Here is a 21,638-nt window from a genome sequence, read left to right as displayed (position 1 = left end):
AACAGAATTGAGAGCCAAGAAATAAACCCTCAAATTTATGGTCAACTGACTTTCCACAAAGGTGCCAAGACTATTCAATGGGAAAAAGAATCTTTTCAAAAAATGGTGCTGGGAAAAGTGGATATCCACATGCAAAAGAATGAAATTGGACTCCTACTTTATATCATATATAAACTAAAAAATGAATCAAAAAGACCTACGTTTGGGCTTCCCTGGTGGCACAGTGGTTGGGAATCTGCCTGCCAATGCAGGGGACACGGGTTTGAGCCCTGGTCTGGGAGGATCCCACATGCCGCAGAGCAACTGGGCCCGTGAGCCACAACTACTGAGCCTGCGCGTCTGGAGCCTGTGCTCTGCAACAAGAGAGGCTGCGATAGTGAGAGGCCCACGCACCGCGATGAAGAGTGGCCGCTGCTCGCCACAACTAGAGAAAGCCCACGCACAGAAACGAAGACCCAACACAGCCAAAAATAAATAAATAAATAAATTTATTTTTTTAAAAAAAAAGACCTACGTTTAAGAGCTAAAACTATAAAACTTGTAGAAGAAATCATAAGGGAAAATATTTACGATATTAGATTTGGCAATGGTCTCTTAAATATGATACCAAACGCACAAGTGACAAAAGAAAAAAATAAATAAGTTGGACTTCACAAGATTAAATACTTTTGTACAACAAAAGACACTATCAAGAGGGTGAAAAAACAACAAACAGAATGGAAAAAATATTTGCAAATCATTTATCTGATGAGGATTTAATATCCAGAATACATAAAGAACTCCTACAACTCAACAAGAAAGAGACAAACACCCCAATTAAAAAATGGTCAAAAGACCTTGAATAGACATTTCTCCAAAGAAGATATACAAATAATCAATAAGCACATTAAAAAGATATTCAACATTACTAGTCATTAAGGAAAGGCAAATCAAAATCACCATTAGATACCACTTCACACCTGCAAGGCTGGCTAGAATTTTTTTTTAATTAAAATAAAAAACAAGTGTTGGCAAGGATGTGGAGAAATTGGAACTCTTGTCCATCCTGTTGGGAATCTAACATGGTGCAGCCACTGTGGACAAGTTTGGCAGTGCCTCAAAAATCTAAACATAGAATTACCATATGATCAAGCAATTTCACTCCTATGTATATACCCTTAAGAATTGAAAACAGGGACACAAACCAACACTTGTACACCAGTGTTTATTACAGCATTATTCACAACAGTTCAAAGGCAGATACAACCCACGTGTCCATCAACAGATGAGTGGATCAAGTATGGTATAGGCATACTTTGTTTTATTGTGCTTCACTTTATTCACTTTGCAGATGTTGCATTTTTTTACAAACTGAAGGTTTGTGGAAACCTTGCAACAAGGAAGTCTATTGGTGACATTTTTCCAACAGCATTTGCTCACTTCCTGTCTCTGTCTCATACTTTGGTAATTCTCACAGTAATTCAAACTTCATTATTTATTTTTAAAAATAAATTTATTATTTTTATTTTTTGGCTGCATTGGGTCTTTGTTGCTGTGCATGGGCTTTTCTCTGGTTGCGGCGAGTGGGGGCTACTCTTTGTTGCGGCGTGCGGGCTTCTCATTGCTGTGGCTTCTCTTGTTGCAGAGCACAGGATCTAGGTGCACGGGCTCAGTAGTTGTGGTGCACAGCCTCTAGAGCCCAGGCTCAGTAGTTGTGGCGCCCGGGCTTTGTTGCTCTGCAGCACGTGGGATCTTCCCAGAACAGGGGTCGAACCCGTGTCCCCTGCATCAGCAGGCGGATTCTTAACCACTGTACCACCAGGGAAGCCCAAACTTCATTATTATTATACTTGTATGGTGATGTGTGATCAGTGATTTTTGATGTTACTCTTGCAAAAAGATTATTACTCGCTGAAGGCTTAGATAATGGTTAGAATTTCTGGGCAATAAAGTATTTTTTAATTCAGTTATGTACATTGTTTTTTCAGATATAATGCTATTGCATACTTAAGACTACACTATAGTGTAAACATAGCTTTTCTATGCACTGGGAAACCAAAAAATTCATGTGACTTGCTTTATTGAGATATTTTATTTATTGTGGTGCTCTGAAACCAAACCCAAAATATCTCCAAGGTATGCCTGTATATACATACAATAGAATATTATACAGCCATAAAAGGAATGGAGCTCCAATACATGCTACAACATGGATAAAACCTGAAGGCATCACACTAAGTGAAATAAGCGAGATACAAAAAGACAAATATTGTATGATTCCACTTGCATGGAATATCTAAAATAGGCAAATTCATAGAGACAAAGTAGATCAGATATTACCAGGGCCTGGGGGGAGGGGCAAATGAGGAGTTGTTTCTCAATGGGTACAGTTTCTGTTTAAGGTGATGAAAATATTTTGGAAATAGATATTGCTGATGGTTGCAGAACAATGTGAATATACTTAATGCCACGGAACTGTACACTTAAAAAAAATTAAAATGGTAACTCTTATGTATATCGTACCACAATTTAACATTTTTAAATGATTAAAATGGCAAATTTTATGTTATATATATATATATATTTACCGCAGTAGAAAAAATGATAAGCCAGCATTGCTGCAAATTCATAAAATACCTTCAGTGTGAAATTTTAAAAGGGTCCTCTTCTTTTGGGTGGAATTGAGTGGAGAGCTGGCTGAATTTCAGCCCCCATTTAGTTCCTCAACTCAGAAGATGCACTTGGGTAGTCAACAGCCTACGCAACCATACATGGCGACTTTGTGCTGGATTTTATATTTATATCTCTTTCTGATTGGTCAAAATCATGTTTGGTCCTCATTCTGTTATCCAGTATATTTGCCATCTCCCCCAGTTTGTGCCACCTACCGAGCAGATGCTATGCCATATTCCACAGCGTTGATTAAAAAGGTCAAACTGGGCAGAATCCTGTGGCTTCTCAGTAGAGACCTCCTGCCAGATTTGTAACTAACCTGTTAACTAACACTCTTTGGGTGTGACCGTCCAACTGCCATTGGTCCTAATTGTGCCTCTGGAATGACAGCACACTGTCGTGCTGTATCCAGCCTCCTTCCTCACTGGTCTTCTCCACATTTTCCCACATTGTCCTCAAAGTTTTCAAAGGCTTTACTAAACTCCAGAGAGAGGCTGTTTCCTTCGTCTGCCAGTCTGGGCACCCTATTATAAAAGAAAATGAGATGACTTTGGCCTGCCTGAATCTTTGAGGGGGTAGGATGATGCAGGGCAGTGGTTTTCAAACTTGCATCAGAATCACCTGGAGGGTGACGGCTGGGCTATGAATGAATGAATGAATGTGTGCTGACTGCTTTTCTAAACTGCTCAACTCCACACTGGAGCTGGGGTTGGTCAGTTACTGGCCTCAGCTTTTCCTAGGTTGATCTGGGTAATGGGTAGATCATTGATTACCTGAAGAAAGTAGATTGATTAAGGAAGAACAGGGAGAAGAGAATAAATCCTTCAAGTGGGAGGAAGGAGGACTGGCTGAACTGGGAGAGGACCCCTCTATCCACTGCTTCCTCTTTGCCTCTTAGCTGGTCATTTTTTGTGCTTTCAGAATTTTACTTTCCTCAGCCCATTCCTAGATACCAGGCTAAGAAGGTGGGTGCCTGGCCCATCCTGGCTCCCAGGCAGGGCAAACCTCTTCCCCAGGTGGCTGGGACTCCCAAGGCAGCCCCCAGCTGCAAGCCAGCCTCACCCTGCGCACCCTCATTCTTGCCGCCTTTTGGATGCTGGACCTGCTGCCCTACTCTTAAAATGCATGTTTCAAAACTGACATGTTGCCTCAACTTCTATTCCCAAGATTCTGTGTTGGTTTCTCTCTGGCCCTTCTGTCTCAATGGTGGCCCCCAGACTCAAGGGTTAAAAGAAGTCGTGGACAGGGCAAGCCGGCAGTAGATTCACCCACCGCCTCTGCTCGCTTCCCAAGGTCTAGGCTCTGAGAGGTCACTCCCACCCCTTACACAGAACTCCCCCAAGCCCTGAAAGGAGAAAGATGTCCAAGACCTCCAAGAACTTTAGGGGCAGAGTCTGCACTGCGACGCACTTCTCCTCAACACCTGCTGCAGGTAAAGTGATGCAGTGGCTCTGGGCCTGGGCCGCTTATCTGTAGGCTGTGCGACCACCCGTGAACATGTTAATGAAGCATTTGTTACCACCTGTGGTTTCCTCCGTCATCATATTGCAGCGAGTGATCTCGCCTGCCTCAGAACTGCCAAGGAGTTTAAACGGGATAATTTATGTCTAGTGTTTAGGACAGTTCTTAGCACATAGGAAACTAAATAATATTGACTTTTATTATTTTTATTTTGTTTAGTTTCTGGCCCAGAGTCTTTTAAACTCTCGGTAGTTTTTCTTCTGCGGTGGGTTGAATTGTGTCCCCTCCCCTGCCCACCCTGAGAGAGATATAGCTAATCCTTATCCCCCAGTACCTGTGGATGTGACCTTACTTGGATAGGATCTCTGCAGATGTAATCAGTTCAGGATCTCAAGGTGATATCATCCTGGATTTAGGGTGGACACTAATCTACTGGACTCGTGTCCTTACAATAAAAAGGACACAAGGAAGAAGGTCACGTGAAAACTGAGGCAGGGATTAGATGCTGCCACAGCCACAGAATTCCTGGAGCCACTAGAAGCTGGAAGGAGGAAGGAAGGATTCTCCCTTAGAACCTCCAGAGGGAGCGCGGCTCCACAGGCACCGTGATTCCAAACTCTGGTCTGCAGGACCGTGAGAGGATCAATGTCTTCTGTTTAAGCCACCCAGTTTGTGATATACTAATATACTTTTCTTTCTGATTGTCCAGAAAACTTACCCAGGCTCACTTTTCCCAGAAGAGTCTGTCCACATTTCTTTCTCTTCCCAGTGGAACCTCCCATTTAGGGAAATTTACCTTGGCGTTAAGAGGAAAAAAATGTGATAATTTAGTTAAGGAGTCTTTCCCTCTGAGCCATTAAAAATGTTCCCTCGCACACCTGCATTCGAAATGAAGCCTCCTTAGCGGAACGTGGTCTGAAGATTTTTGAGGCCCTCTTGGGTCTCCTTGGCTGGGCTGGCCCCTTCCGCAGAGGGCATTTCTGCCACGATGCTGACCACACTGAAATGTCATGAGAGCTCTCTTTGACCTGGCTTTCTTAGCCTGTAGATCAGGCTTGGCACATCAGCATCCTAATAAATGTTTATTGACTTAATAGTTGAGGGAGGGCTTTTTCTGATGGTCCCTACTCCTGGCTACCTCTACCCCAGTCCTAGAAAATTCCATGAGAAATGAAAACATATGTCCACACAAAGACTTGTACATGAATGTTTATAGAAGTTTTCTTTACAACAGCCAAATCTGGAAACAATCTAAATGCCCATCAACAGGTGGCTGAATAAACAAACTGGGGTCATATCCATATAATGGACTACGACTCGGCAATATGAAGGACTGATTTACCCACCAGTACGGATGAATCTCAAATCATCACGCTGAATGAAGGAAGCCAGATGCGAAAGAATACATACTGTATGATTCTGTTTACGTGTAATTCTAGAGGATGCAAACTAACCTATAGTGACAGGAAGAAGAGAAGCTGTCTGGAGCCGGGACCCAGCGGGGACTGACTGCAAAGGGACAGGAGGGGACTCGGGGTTGATGGAAATATTCTGTATCTTGTGGTTGTGGTTATACCGATGTAGCACACACTTGTCAGAACTCATCCAACTGGTACTTTAAATGGGTACACTTTATTGTATGTAAACTATATCTCAATAAAGTAGATTTAAAAGAAATTCTATAAAGCTTTGGATCCTAAATACGGCATCCTCTACTCCAAGAAAAATAGTACATGTGACTTGCATGTGGAGAGGCCTATTTGAGAACTTACTTAGTCCACAAAAATATACTGAACATCCATCACTGCAGGTACCTGGTTGACCCTGGAGGTGGATAAGGTAAGTTCCACCCTCAGGAGACCCAGGGCTGTAAGAGAACTTGCCAAGTTCTCAAAGAGAAAGGAGCTAGATGAAAATAACACGCCAAGGGCGAAGTATAGGAATTTGCCTCCTCTGTGTTGCCCAACTTGCCTGAGGTGTTTGTTATAGGCACTAAAAACATCTGGGCTCAGTCCCTGACCTACTGAGTCAGAATTGCTGAAAGGGCCTAGGAATCTTTATTTTTAACAAGTGCCCCAGGTACATCTTCAGATCAGGTAAGTTTAGAGAAAGTGCTTGACTGGATCTCCATTTCAGGCATAGGTGGGAATACCTTACAAAGCTAGATGAGATGACTTTGAACTGGAAGGGAGGGTCACCTGCCCACCCTGCCTCTGGCCAATGAGTCCAAGTTCACCAGCGCCTCCTCTCCCTCCAGTCCCAGACCTCGGCCCGTCTGCCAGAAGTGACCATCTCTAGTTGACTCGGTCCATCCTGGGAAAAACAAAAAACAGACACCTCCCTTCCCCCAATCCCACCATCTTTCAGAAGGTCAAAGGTTTTATTGAAAGGGTCTGCAACGTGGGCCAAACATATTGGTCCTTTGATGAGACAGTGTTTCTGCTCCTGTGGCCTGAGAACTCAGTGCTAACCTAGGAAGCACATTACCCACGCGGCTGGTGGTAGGAAGATGGATGTGAGGGTGGGCTAAATTCCGTCCTGTGCTCACTCAGGCCACAGGGAGACGAGGTCACCATTGCTGTGAGCTCTCACTATTCTGCAGACAGCCATCCTGCTTTCATGGGCAAAGCCCGCTCACCAGGAGGCTCTGTGGTGGCAGTGCGGACACAACATTCAGAAAGGGTTTGTGTCACAGCCAGAGATGACCCAGGACCTTGGGTCAGCAGCTCCACCCCCTCCCAAATCTGGCCGGGTTCCTCCCCAGGATCTGGACCTTTGGCCAAGGACCGGAGTTCAGGTCTGTCCTCTCTTTGAGAACATGCCACGGAGACCATATTTTAAACCCCCCAAATCAGAACACCATGCTTGATAAAAATTTGTTATTTAACAATGCAAAAAGTTCTTTAAATGTATACAAATCAAGTCACAGTTGGTTACATATTGAATAAATTATACTTCTGGAAAAAATGCAGTCAAGGCCGACACTGTCCTGAAAACCCAGTGGTTGTCTGTTTAGGCCAGTGTTTCTAAACGGGGGTGATTTTTGACCCCCCCCCCCAGGGGATATCTGGCAATGTTTGGAGACGTTTTGGGTCTTCATAACCTGGAGTAGGGATGTGGGTAGAGGCCAGGATGCTGCTGAATGTCCCACAATCACAGGGCAGCCCCTGAAACAAAGAATTATTTGGCCCCAAATATCAATAGTGTCAAGGCTGAGAAACCCTGGTCTAAGTTCTCCGGGGCTGCACCTGGGTGCACCCCAGGGTGTCAGCCCTGGCACTTGTGTTTCCTCCTACCTACTTTGGTCCTGGCATTGATGTTGTTGTCAGAGGGGAGAGGCTGAGGACCCCTCAGCTCTCCATTGCATCCTCTTCTGTTGGCAGAAGCAAGGAGACAACTGCCTTTGAAGACGTGCCCAGACACCACGCCAAGCACAGGGAGAGACAGGCAGGGTCTCGGGCCAGTATCTCCCATCACATCTCCCATCTCTGGAAACGAGAGTTTCCAGAGCAGAGACCCCTGCAGCAAGGGAGTAGGAAGGAGCCCTGGATTTTGAGGGAGACGCTTGGGTTCTAGCTCTGCCTGACTCTGCTTCTGACTGGCTCACTTAACCTCTGTGCCTCGGTTTCCTCAGGCCCTCCTCTGGGCACAGGTTCCTGTGCTTGTCTCCTTCACAGGGTTGTTATGGGAGAGTGTGTGCAGATATAGGGGTGACCCAGGTGGCGGCAGGTGCAGGGAGGGTAACTCTGGGCGGAGAGGATGGAGGGTGTAACCTGTGAGGGTGCAAACCACCCACCTGGCCGAGATCACAGGGCCTCCGGGAGGAAGGAGGGGGAGTGGCCAGCATCACGGTGCTGGGCCAGTGGCGCCTTCCTCCGAGGAAGCCCTTCCCTGCAGCTCTCAGACCGAGGGGGCAGGAACCGTACAGGAGTCTGGAAGTACGTCCAGGCCACATGTGCTGTAGGAGGTTATCCGGGAAAGAGGGGCTGGTAGATGGGCTCCTTGCAGTTGGCCCAAAACAGGCTGATCAGCAGGATGGCCTTGGAAACGAACACATATCCAAAGCCAGTGTTTCGAAAGTCTTTGAATTTTCAGTTGCTTGCGAAGTGGTTTTGCAACCTTTAGATGTCTTTAAGCATTTCTGCCCATCTTTTCAAGGCGTTTTAAATCTACTTTTTAATTTCTAATTTTTTATAGCTAAGTATTTCTTCTCTGTGTTGTATATATTAGCAAAAATTTGGAATAACTGAAATGCCCAACAATAAAGTATTTATTTATTGAAACAGAATTAATATATAACCACAAGTATCTGTGGGAACAAACTAGATGTTCACACACACACACACACACACACACACACAGGCATGATAAGGAAACCATAGCAAAGATTATGGATTAAGAGAAATTAGAAAAGTTTTGCAAGCAGGGCAAAATTGATCCAAACTCCAAAATTTCTTAAAACGTGTGTGTGTGTGTTTAGAGGAGACAACGGTGTCTAATGGTCATACGTGGTGTGATTCAATGCTGTAATTCATCTTCTCTCAATTTTATTTTTTTCATCTGTGAAAGGTGGATGTTAATGATAGGATATCAAAGGGACACAGGAGCCAGCTGAAAGAGCTCCCAATGGCCAAAACTGCAACAATGTGACAAAATAAATAACACCGTATTGGATTATAACCCAGAGTACAAAATGAATATCCATGAGGTTATACTGATATAAATAAATGATTGAAAAAATAAATAAATTTGAGGAGAATAGATAAATCTACCGTGAAGAACGTCAAATAATTTACGTAAATACTCCTCCCTCCAGGAGGAGAGCAGAACTCCCCATTCCTGAAGTGAGGGCCGCGCTCAGCGACTTCTTCCCGACAACTGCAGTGTGAAAAGAGAGTGGAGAACGTTTAGTCTAGTCGAAACCTGGCAAACACTGCCTCGGCTAAGTGATCGAGGTCAATATCATTAGTGATAAGTCATCTTGATAACACGTCCCTTTGATAGGATGTGATGAGAAGGGCGCGTCACAGCTGCGGCTTTCCTCCCCCAAAGGAAGGAATCCTGAGATTCCTTCAATCCTGAGAAACACGAGACAAACCCTGATCAAGGGACAGTCTACAAATACCTGACCAGCACTCCTTAAAGCCGTCAACGTCTTCAAAAACAAGGAAAGTTGGAGAAACCGTCACAGCCAAGAGGAGCCTAGGGAGAGATGATGACTAAATGTAATGTGATATCCTGGATGGGATTCTGGAGCAGAAAAAGGACATTAGGTAAAAACTAAGGAAATCTGAATAAAGTATGGACGGACTTTATTTAGTTAATATTATCGATCAATATTCGTTCATTAGTTGTGACAAATACACGATATTCACGTGACGTGAGATGTTAACAGTAGGGGAGACTGGGTGTGAGCTATCTGGGGAGTTTATGCACATCTCTGCAACTTTTCTATAAATCTATTCTGAAATAAAAAGTTTACTTTAGAAAGTGGATAACAGTGTCTACATTATGTTGTTGCACCCATTAAGGGAATTCATATCAAGCATTTAATACACTGGCATATGGTAAGGGTTTATTATTGCCCCTTCATTATTGCTCTTATTGCTCTAATTTCTAGTTTTCTTATGAAAACAGCAATACATATCCATTACAGAAAAATTTACAGATGAGCCAAAGGAAGACATAAGCCACAGAAGAGCAAAACAGAACACCCACAACCCTACCCTCCCTGAGACAACTACTGGTCACACCTTGCCATGGATCCTTGCAGAGATATAACTAATTGTTTTTTGAGAGAAAAATATCTGCTGTAGTAATTTATGTTAAAATTTAGAACATGTGATCATCGAAAGATCCATTCAGAGAGTGAAAAAACAACCCCCAGGTTGAAAGAAGCTACTTGCCACACAGATATCTAGTATATACAATACAACAGACTGGTATAAATAATATACAGAAAATTCTTACAGATCAGCAAGAAAAGAGCGGAGAAATAAATAGAAAAATGGACAGAAGAAAATGGATAAAAAGGTAATAAGTTTCACCAAAGAGGATAACCGAGCAGCAATTAAACATATGAAAAAAGTGTTTAATTCTCTAGTCTAATTTTTTATAAAACTTGGATCACATGCAGTTTGTTAAGTGGCCATCATTTAAGTAAGGAACATTTCTGTTGTTCCACCTCTTTGCTCTTACAAGTAGTCAAGAGCACAAGTAATGGACTAAATATTAGTTGGGAAGGGAACAAAACCCTGAAAAATTATAAAAACTGGGCAACAGCGCTTAAATATGCACAAAAGGTGCTCAATCGTTCCTCAGAATGATTCTCATCTGAAAAGTTAATGACTGAATTTTCTAGGTCTGTTTTATTAAAATTTAATAGATTAAAAAAATTTTTTTAAGTTAAGAAAAAGAGAAGAGAAGGGAATACGGCAAAATGCTGACAGCGGTTATCTCTTTGGTTTCCTCTGCAGCCTGCTGTGACTGCCAGAGTCCCTACCAGGAGGACATTACTGTAAAGCTGTGGACAAGTGATTGGGTCTAGTCCTTTTCAACCAGTTGCCATCTTGCCTAAATCACTGGGTTCACTGATTTCTTTCAAGTAAATCTATTTACTATGTAGTGTTCTAAATGCTTCCCAAATAGTTAATGACCTGATGATGTAAATGGGTTTTGTTCATTTTATAGATGAGGAAACTGAGGCCCAGAGAGGCTAAGTTACCCAAGCCTTATGGACCCAGAGGCCAGCTCTTGACCACTGCACCCATGATGCCCCCCAAACACCTCTAGCCAAATTGCATGGAGCCAACAGCCTGCCCTGTGCTGGCAAGGAGGCTACAATTGCACTAACCTTCACGATTCCAGGGCCTGGCTTCTAGAAGCCACTGGACTCCAGAAGTCTGCACAGGCCACTTCCTAGTTGTGTGACCTTGGGAAAGTCCCTTTACTCCCCCCAGCCTCAGTTTCCTTATTTGTAAAAGGGGCGTAACTATACCACTTCCTCCTTTCCTACTCCTCAGGGCTGTTGTGAACACAGGTATGTGAAGATGCTTCGGAAACTGTGAAGTGTGCGTGTAGGCAGGAGATCAAAGGAGAGAAGGTGTGTCGTGTGAACAAAGGTGCAGAAACAGGACTGTGTAGGCCATTTCGAGAGTGCTGTGTTCAGGGAACTTTGGTTTCTGAGAAGCGCGACGGGGGTGGGAGGGGGTTTGGAGTTGGTCTTGGAGGGCTCTAATGTCAGACGATGAGTTGGATGAGTTTGGACGCTAGCGACAGCGGGGTGGAAGGGTGGGCTGTGAAGGAGAGTCCACTGCAGGAACCCAGGGCCACGGCAGGGTTGTCTCCAGCCTCTCAGCTGGGCCCTGGGCTCCTAGGTGACTGAGACAGAGCTCCCCAGGACAGGCCCTCTGGGTGGGTGAGGGCTCCAGTGGGGTGTAGGAACTTGCCAGCATATTTTTGTCAATGCCCGTGAGAGGGGAGGATGGTACAGGAGGCAAGCACTACTGCTCTTTCCAGAAGTCCCGGGAAATCAGAGTGCAAGCTTCTTATTTGGTGGCCCCCTCCCAGTTCACCAAAGCCAGCTCATCTGAGCCTCCAACAGTCTGGGAGGGAGGTAGTCTCTTCTCTCCCCCGCCCTCAGTCTGCTCTTTCTAACGTCCCTGGTGCTCCCCTTGCCAATCATTTACATTCTCCTCCTTGACACTCTTGCCGGTATTTTACACTATACTAACCTCTCCCTTGCTCTGAAAAAGTTCTTTTTCTGCCAGGACTGCACCCCTTCTTGGCCAGCCCTTTAACTGATTCTTCTTGGGTCACTTTGCTGGTTTCCTATCTTCTTTTCCACACCCTCCAGATTCTCTTCTTGGACTCCTTCTTTTCTTTTTTTTAAATAACTTCTCCCTTAGTGGCCTCATCAGCTACAGTGTGAACCCCACTGTGTACTGATGTGTCCCAAATCTTCAGCCCCTGTATTTCCAACTAAAGTCCTGTCACGACTAAAACTAAACTTATTTCTGCCCACGCCCACTGCCTCTTCTCTCACTTAATGTCCTCAGGACCAGATAGGGTTCTGTTGTCAAAGCTGTTGAAATGCACCTGGCTGGCTTAAGCAGAGAGGGGTTTACTGGAAGGATGAAGCAACTCACCAACTTGAAGCGAAGCCTCAAAATCCAGGCTCAGAAATGACGGAGGCCGGAGCAGCTCTGGGGAGCTGAGTGGTGGGTGCAGGTGAATGGCTCCTTCAGGGCATGAAGACTGGAGAATCTAGAATGAGAATGTTACCTACCATATTGCCAAGGGTGAAGGGGTATGGGTGAGGGATGGACTGGGAGTTTGGGATGAACAGATACAAACTATTACATATAGAATGGATAAACAACAAGGTCCTACTGTATAGCACAGAGAACTATATTCAATATCCTGTGATAACCCATAATGGAAAAGAATTTGAAAAAGAATATATATATGTGTAACTGAATCACTTTGCTGCACAGTGGAAACCAACACAACATTGTAAAACAACTGTACTTTAATAAAACAAAATTTAAAAAAAAAGGACTGTTGCTTACCACGCAGTGTTGGTTGAAGCTTAAATCAACTGTATGCGTAAGGAAGCTGAGACCCAAAAAGGATGATTCAACTCCTCTGCCTCCATTCTTTCTGCCCTTACGCTCAAGATTAGAATTCTAGGAAGAAAGCATTTAACATGTTCTTGGCTGGGGATGGAGCGCCTTCACTGAAACTCTTCCCACCAAACTTTACCAATGGCAATGATTCTTTCCCCTAAAACTCAATTGGGGTTCTGAACCTGAAAAAGAGGAGTGGACCCAGGACGTGCAAAATCACAAATGTCTACCATATTCCTGCCCAGAGACATCCTAAACTCCAGCCTCTTTCCTACTCCACTTCTCCCAAATATCCTTTGAATAATTTCCCTGCCTTCACAACTGGTCTTCTTGCTACTCTTCCTCACTCCCAGATCTTCCCACCCTACCAGCAATCATTGTCTAAAACACAAATCTGATCAGTCCAGAACGTTTCCTGCTAAAAACCATTTATGGCTTCCCATTGCCCTTAGATAACGTTTTTGCTGTTGTTTTTGTTTTGGTTTGGTTTTGGGGGGGAGTCTGTGGAGTTTTTTGGGTCTCATTTCAACTTTTATTACCCTCATCATATGCAGGGTGTGTAGACAAAAGCTTTTTATCAGCTAACTATATTGAAAAGATAAACACTGTAATAGTTCATGTGATCCAAAATGGGCAAAGGCAAAAGACAAGCTTCCTCTCAATAAGAAAAGTTTCAGACCTAGGAAAAGGACAATACTAATTTTAAAAAACTGTATTTACTGAGAGGCATTCAGATTGTCAACAAAATTGCTGCAACTTTTTTAATTTTTTTTTTGCAATTACAGAGTGGTATTCGGTTAACAGAACAACAATTACTTCGTATATAAGCTGCATCAGAGACAACTGAAGATGAAAAAACTATCCCCATACATGACTCATTTGTATTGTGTACCAGCAAGAACCTACTTTAAATTTCCATGCCATGGGCTTCCCTGGTGGCGCAGTGGTTGAGAGTCTGCCTGCCGATGCAGGGGACACGGGTTCGTGCCCCGGTCCGGGAGGATTCCGCATGCCGCGGAGCGGCTGGGCCCGTGAGCCATGGCCGCTGAGCCTGCGCGTCCGGAGCCTGTGCTCCGCAATGGGAGAGGCCACAACAGTGCAAGGCCCGCGTACCGAAAAAAAAAAAAAATTTTCCATGCCAATTTACATCCCAACGCTGTATCACGCAAGGTTAGCAGCCATTGAAAATACCACCAGGACAGGGTTAGCTAGAGACACATTCAGCAGCATAACTATACAGAAAAAGACACTGTATGGTTTTAAAACAAATCTTACACAGCCTTACATTTCAATTTTTTCTTAAAAAGGAGTGAGTTGTGTACAGGGGTGTTAAATGCTTTACAGACAAGACAAGAAAAAAAAACTTAGAAAGAACCAACTTATTCATCATCATCTTCTTCATCTTTCTCCTCCTCCCCCTTTTCATCTTTCTCATCTTCCTTCTTTTTCTTGCTTTTTTCAGCCTTGATGACTCTCTTTTTCTCTACATCAGCTTTTCTTTAGCTCAGGAGACAGCAATATCCTTTCTATATTTTCCCTTCAGCCTTCTTTTATAAGGCTGCTCGCTTGTCATCTGCTGCAGTGTTATTCCACATCTCTCCCAGGTTCTTTGCAACACCACCAATGCATAGACCCAGGTGTTCTCCTTTGATTTTTTGAGTGAAACTCAGAACAAAATAAGAAAAAGGCCAAAGGAAGCCTCTTGGGTACATTGGGATCCTTGAACTTCTTTTTTGTTTCCCCTTTATTAGAGATACAGGTTTTCATGTCTCTTTTACAATGGGCCTTGTCCACCTTCACCATGTCTTCAAATTTTCCTTTCTCCTTGTAGACATAGTCCATAGAAAACTCCAAGAAGCTGACTGAAGCATTTGGGTGCTTCTTCTTGTGCTTCTCCCAGCAAGTTTGCGCAAAGGATGCATATGACGACATTTTGCCTCTCAGTTTCTTAGGCTCTCCTTGCCCGTGTTTAATTATTTTTCCTCAGCGAGGCTCAGAGTTACCTAGTACCTGTTTGGCTCTCACTTGCCCTGGTGCTGTCTCTGTGGAGCTCAGTGTCCTGCAATGGCTGTCTAGATAAAGTTATTAACAGGGTTTACAGGACCCTTTCCAAACTTTACCTTTCTACAAAGCTTCATTTCCACCACTGCAGCCCCGCTGCTCCTCAGATATGCCCTTTGTGCCTTTGTACTTGTGCTTCCCCTCTCCTGGGAGTCCCTTTTCACATCCTCTATCTCTCAGGATCCCATACATATTCATCTTCCAAAGATGGACTCAGATGTCATCTCCTCATGGAACCCTGTGGAACAAGGTAGGATGAATTGGTTATTCCCTCTTTTGTAGTCTCATCACACTCAATATGGAAATAGATTATAGCCCTGGGCCTGTTTTATTACTGCATTTGTTTACAAGTCTGTCTATCCCATGAGACTGGGAGGTTAAGTCACACACCTAGAACAAGTAACCAACCTGATGGAAATGAATTTGGAGGGAGATGTGATAAACCAGATTGTGTTTTTCATAGTCTAGGCAGTGGCTAAAGACTGCCCACCCGCACCAAAGGCAGGTAACCACCTACTTATTCCCTTTGCTCTTTGGGAAAACAGGGCTTGGAGAGATTTAAGTTATAGAAGAGGAAGGTCTTCTTGTTCCTGGGTTCTTGTAGACAAAAAAGTGAGGTGACTCAGAATGCATGGATTTGGCCTTTGCAGGCTTTTAAAAACAAGGGAGACTTTATCAGGAGCAAGCTGGAAGTCCTGTTAGAAGTGGACAAATGGCTGAGCGGACACCTGAAGAGGCTGCCTCTTGAGAAACCAGCCGGAGGTCTCCAGTGTCTCCAACCACGTACCCATGGAGCTCGAGGATGTTTGGGGGAGGAGAGACAGATGAGGGAGCCCTCGCTACTCAAGCCTCTACCCTCCAGCAAATGTGAGGCTAATGAGGCGGCCCCATTCCAGGGCACCTCCACACCAAGCCAGCCGGTCTGCCTGTTTATTGCCCGTATGGAGATCATTAATACCTCCTGACACTGGGGTCACTCCTGGGGTCAATCCCTGAGCCCGTTCTGCAGAACAAGGGGAAATGAACTTCCCAGCACATGTGGCTCAAGCCTGGTGGGGAAGGGGACTCCCGTCACCCCACTCAGCTCTGGGAGAGACAGCACCCCAGGCTGTTGGACCCCCTAACACAATCCCTTCTGCCCAAGCTGGATTCTTGAGAGAGTGGTCCTGGGGAATGGCGAAGGGGAGGCCCTGGTCTGGGACAACCCCCACCAAGGCTGTCCCAAACGACAGACGGACACTAATCCCTTGGCGACGGGCAGGGGTGGTGTCTGGGAGCTGCAGCCGCAGCTTGCGAGGGGCCAGACTCGGGCTGCAGATGGCAAGAAGGCACAAGCCTGCGGCCACTTCGGTGCGAGCTGCAGATTCGGCCCCACCCTCCCTGCTTCCCCCGCAGTGATTGGGCCCTCCGGAATCCAAGATGGCGGACAGAGGCGGGGTTCCTGGCCAAGCGAAACTGCGATTGGTGAAGCGCAGGTCTTTTGTGCTGAAAGACGGCCTCAGTAGCCAGTCAGGGAACTCCTTGTGGTGTAGGTGAGCGCTCAGCCGCCTTACCTCACGCTTAAGCAACCAGGGCCTCATCAATCTTGTCTCTCGCAGCCTCGAAGGGCCAAGGTGGAAACAAGGAACCCCCAGATGGTCCTCCAGGCAGGTCCTTACCCGTCTGGGGCCTCTTTCTCGGTAATGACCGGAACTGGGAATCAGCCCCAGCTGGCCCAAGGAGAAGTAGAGAAGGCCCCCAACTAGCTTGGAGAAAATCAATAGGATTATGAGGTTAATGCCAGAGCAGGCTGAGTGACAGTTACCAAATAAATGATATGGCTGAGGTTAAATGAGTCCCAATAAATAAAGGAATGTGTTCAAAGGAGAAACTTCAGAAAATGCAGGGACGTGGGGGTCGGGCCTCTGGACTTCTTCCAGCCTTCACTGAACAGGGCACAGACCCCAGCCTTCAACAAGGTCTTGTTGAATTCTAGAAGAGCCACAGTCAGGGGCACTACGTCCCGGGAACACACAGGCTGGGGTCTGTGCCCTGTTCAGTGCCAGTGTTGGCATGGCGCCTGAGCCCAGGGCTCCTTGGGCAGCTCCATCCGCCCAGCTTTGGGTGAGGGAATGGAAACTTAGTATGGAGGTCTGACCAGTTAACAGCGGGGGTATGCCTCTGATTGCTTAGAAGCAGAAAATGGACCAACTGCAGCAAGAGGGGTGGAAGCCAGGAAGCACTTTTTTTTTTTCTTTTTCTCAGGAAGCACTTTTATCTATGTGATATCACTTCATGCTTTCTTCTACCCTGTAAGGTGGCTGTTATTATTAAATTCATTTTACAGATGAGGAAAGAGGCTTAAAGCAGATTTCGCTCTAGGTCCCTCTATAAACAGCATGTTGAGGACCAGAATTCAGGCTTTTAAACTTCAAATTCCAAGGGCTTTCTAATAGTGCACATATTTTCATTCTTAAATTCTAATTTGTTTCAGCCCCTGGTTCAAAGAAATCCTTGAGGGCCCAAATTAAAAGCCAGTTTTGGATAATCTATGCTTAGGAAGAATGGAAGGGAGAAAGAGGAGGAAAGAAGGGGCAGAGGGGATTGAAACATTAAATAATTTCTCTGACTTAGGATTTTGTTTTTAACCTAACACAACCCTAGCGGATATACCTTCCTCGGACAGATTGTAAAATAAATGTGTATTTCAGAGAAGTCTTACTGGAGGAAATGGAAGGAAGTGGCAATTCAGGAGCATATAGTGTAATGGGGAAGAAAGTGTGATCGTCTACAGTGAATCCACCTACTGATAAGGACTCTGGAACAGAAGGTCTATATTGCTACCTGTGACTGTGCAAAACCCAGATGTGATTATTCATTCCTTATCTCTGTAGTTCCTCAAGTGAGAGTTATAGTAGGAATCCACCGGTGTTACTGGTGAATCACCGCCCCTGTCCTCAGTCCTGAGGAGGGGCTCAGACCAGCTTACCTCACCCAGGTCCAGGATCAGGCCAGCCCAGTCTTCAGTTCCTTCTAACTGGAAGTTTCCTAATTCTCTTTGGGGGAGAAGGCCTGGGAGGCCAGGGTGAGAGGTCAGGTGTGCAGAGCTGCACGTGTGGCAAGAGGGGAAGCACCTGCAGCAGTAGCTGCCACCCACTACCCATTCTCCTTAGTCAATCCTCCAATTTCCAGAGTGAGCTCAAGCTCCTGCCCCAACTCCAGCTGTCCTGAGCTTGATAATCTCAACGGGATGTGGGCTGGGGAATCTGGAACCAAGATTTGGGGTTAGTGGGTAACAATAAAGCCACAGGGGACAGGTGAATTCCCTGCTGCCTCACCCATCTTTCCTCTTTGGGGGACTTACTAAGGATCCCAGGCCTTAGATTATAGCACACATAGAATAACATGGCTGGGAAGGCAGTGTGGAGGGATGTTCTTTCCTGGATTTGAATGAGAAGGTATGTGCACGTGCATAAGAACACATATGGACACTAAGATATGTATCTTTCACTATGAAATGCCCAAGGACTCACTCAGCACTGAGCTGGACCTTTGCATATGCCTCAGGAGTAAGACTGTAAATAACAGAGACTCAGACTAACAATGATGTAAAGAAATAGGGTTTATTTCTTCTCACATTACAAGAGCAGGTTTACCTGCTCAGTGATGCCATCAGGAACCCAGACTCTTTCTTTTTGCTCTGATATCCTTAGCATATTGGCCTTTATCTTTCTTGCCTCAAGGTCTCTAGAGAGTGAGAACTCCAAGGATCTCATCCACAGGGGAAAAGAAGACTATGTCTTCCCCTTTTTCAAGAAAGCAAAAAATTCTCCACATCCTTTCTCCTCGCCAGTCTTTTGCTTAGGCTTCATTGGCCAACACTGGGTCACATGACCACTCCTAGCTACAAGGAAGGGAGTCTATGAGAGCATGGAACAGGATTTCCATGATTGGCACAGAACAGTGGTTCTCAACCTCGGCTCTATTCTCAGAGATTCTGACTCTGTTGGTCAGGGTTGGGGCTTGACATTGGTATTTATTAAATTCTCCAAAAACCTAGGATTTAAAAAAAAAATGTAATTGCTTTTTACTACAGTATGGTGCCAACTCAAGTAATCATCTTCAACCAAACCCACCCTGGGTTCTGGACAAGCCACCTTATTGTACTGACTGGGATTCTCTAGCTTATCCTGTAGCCCCTGCTCCCTTTGGAACTGATTATATAGGTGATTAATTAGTACATTTGTAGGTCATTTGTTAGTGAATTTGCAGTTAGTGACTGGTTAGCTAATCAGCTGGCTAACTAATAGAAAGGTTAGTTGGCCTTTCCTCTTGTTTATGTGTCTGGCACATAGTAAGTTCTTGATAAATATTTCTTTGGGTGAATGAATCCATAAAATGGAGATAAAACGGAGTTAATGCCGCATCAAATGAGATAGTAGCTATGAACTTTGTAAATGATAAAACACTGTAACGATATAAGAATAACATTTACATGAGAAGCTACTTTAAAATTTAGGGCCAGAGTAAAGTTTTTCCCCCCATCCTTCACCAAGGAAATAGTGTTTCCACATTTCTGAAATGGAGAACTACCATTTTGCCCTGTTGCTAGTAAGCCAGATTTGTCTCTCAATTATAGCAACTTTGTCAACACTTAGCGATAGCATATATTCTTTCTCCTTTTTCCTTGACCCTACTTTGTCTTTCTACTTGTATTTTTATTAGCTTATTTTGGTTATAAACCACCTCAAGCCTTTTTGGGAAAGAGGTGGGGTAAAATTAATTTTAAAAATACTTGGGAACTAACCTTTATTATCTACCTACCACATGCCAGGCATTTACATGTATTGACTTAGCCAAATCTCACAAATAGCTAGTAGGTTGGTGCGATTATCCCCATTTTATGTAGGTGTCAAGGGACTTGCTCAAGGTCATACAGCTGCTAAGATTTCAGAACCAGATTTCAAAACCAAGGCCAGTCTACACCAAATCTGAGACCTTTCCCCTAAGCAACCCAAGTTGGTGTGATAGATGCTTGGTTATGGTCAACTATTTACTTAGCTAGTTGAGGAGAGTTTTTGTACTTTGAACTCCTCAAATAAGTCTTGGGGGAAAAATTGGTCTTTTTCCTTTCGCCACAGGCCATTTATCAGCAAATACTATACTTCATCAATTGTATGCTATTCTATTATTTTATGTACCACTAAGAAAAAAAAACCCTGCTACTTAAACTATGACACACCATTGATGTTAAGATGCATCCTAATTTCAGAGATGTCAAAATGCGAAAAATGTGTGTCTTAGAATCAACAAAATAATGTATTCCATCCTACTAATGGAGAATTTGTGTACATAACCTCCCCTCTTTTCTTGCTCAATTGCTGGCTGGTTTGCCCCTTCCTTTTCTTTTTTTTATTTATTTTATTTACTTATTTTTGGCTGTGTTGGGTCTTCGTTGCTGCGCGCAGGCTTTCTCTAGTTGCGGCGAGCAGGGGCTACTCTCTGTTGCAGTGCGCGGGCTTCTCATCGCGGTGACTTCTCTCATTGTGGAGCGCAGCCTCTAGGTGCACGGGCTTCAGTAGTTGCGACATGCAGGCTCAGTAGTTGTGGCGCACAGGCTTAGTTGCTCCGCGGCATGTAGGATCTTCCTGGACCAGGGATCGAACCTGTGTCCCCTGCATTGGCAGGCGGATTCTCAACCACTGCGCCACCAGGGAAGCCCCCCCCACCCCTTCCTTTTCATCACCCAAACCTTGCTTGTCTCTTCAATATCGCATTTCTCCACATCATCATGAACTGTCAGTTTTGATTTGGATTATCTCTCATGAGTCTCCAGAAAGCCTTGCACTCATAGGAGGTTTCCACTCTAGTTTTTTTAAAGAGCTACCTTAGATGGTCTTATTATGAACTTCCTCCAGTGGCTGTCATCAAACTCTTTCCAGAGTCTGGCCTAAGTCTAGTTTTCCCATGGTAACTGGTGATTCACTGCCCTCCCTGTTCACCATTCCACACAGTAGTTGGTTGGTCTGTACGCTATTTACTTGCAAGGGATTTCCCTCCAGGCTGTTGGAGAGGGCATGGGAGGGGGCTTGGGCGCAGAAGTGGGCATGTCATCCAGTTCTCCCTAACACAGGAAACATGACTCCCCAGGCGTCTCCTGAAACACCAGGGCCTTCCCTTTCTCCACACCAGGAGGAGGCAGGATTGGGGGAGGATTCAGCTTCTCCACCCCTCTTAGACCTTACTTCCCCTTCCTGGTTTGGGACTCCATGAGACAAGTCATGAAGGGAAGATGAGGCAGTGGGATCTGGTACTGCTGGGGGAGATGAAGATTCTTGAGCAGTGGGCCCTTGTGGAGCTGGGTTACAGGCTCCTGACAGCAGCAGCTGGCTTTTCTGAGGTGGTGTTCTGCTTCCCCCTTTGTGTGCAGGGTTCTGGGGAAAGCACTGATTCTGGCTTTCCATTTCCTAGCATTATAAAAGGGACAGAGCCATCCAGGATTTTCCCTGTCCTGTTCCCGTCGATCTGATTTTGAGGTCAGAATCTGGAAAGGAACAGAGGCTGATTGGAGAGGCTGGGACACCATGGAGGCAGGGATACAGCCCATGCTGAGAAGTGAGGGGCTAATCTGGGAATCCTATTGACAGAGGACTCTGGGGCCTTTGCAGATGGGTGGGCAGGCAGACCTATCCTGGCCCCAGTGTTCTGGGCATGTTACAGGCTGTGAGGCTTGGGCATGGGCTGAGGTCCACATGGGTCTGTGTGCCTGTGCAGCTGCAGGAGCCTGTGGTGAGGTAGAGTCAGACACAGAGAAAAAGAGATAAGTGAGACAGAGGGAATCAGAGGCCGGACCGGGAG

Source organism: Aethalodelphis obliquidens, unplaced genomic scaffold, assembly GCF_003676395.1.
Source record: "Aethalodelphis obliquidens isolate GAN/ISIS:26980383/991018 unplaced genomic scaffold, ASM367639v1 scaffold58, whole genome shotgun sequence".
In the NCBI taxonomy this organism is placed as follows: Eukaryota; Metazoa; Chordata; class Mammalia; order Artiodactyla; family Delphinidae; genus Aethalodelphis; species Aethalodelphis obliquidens.
This window is presented reverse-complemented; position numbering follows the sequence as displayed.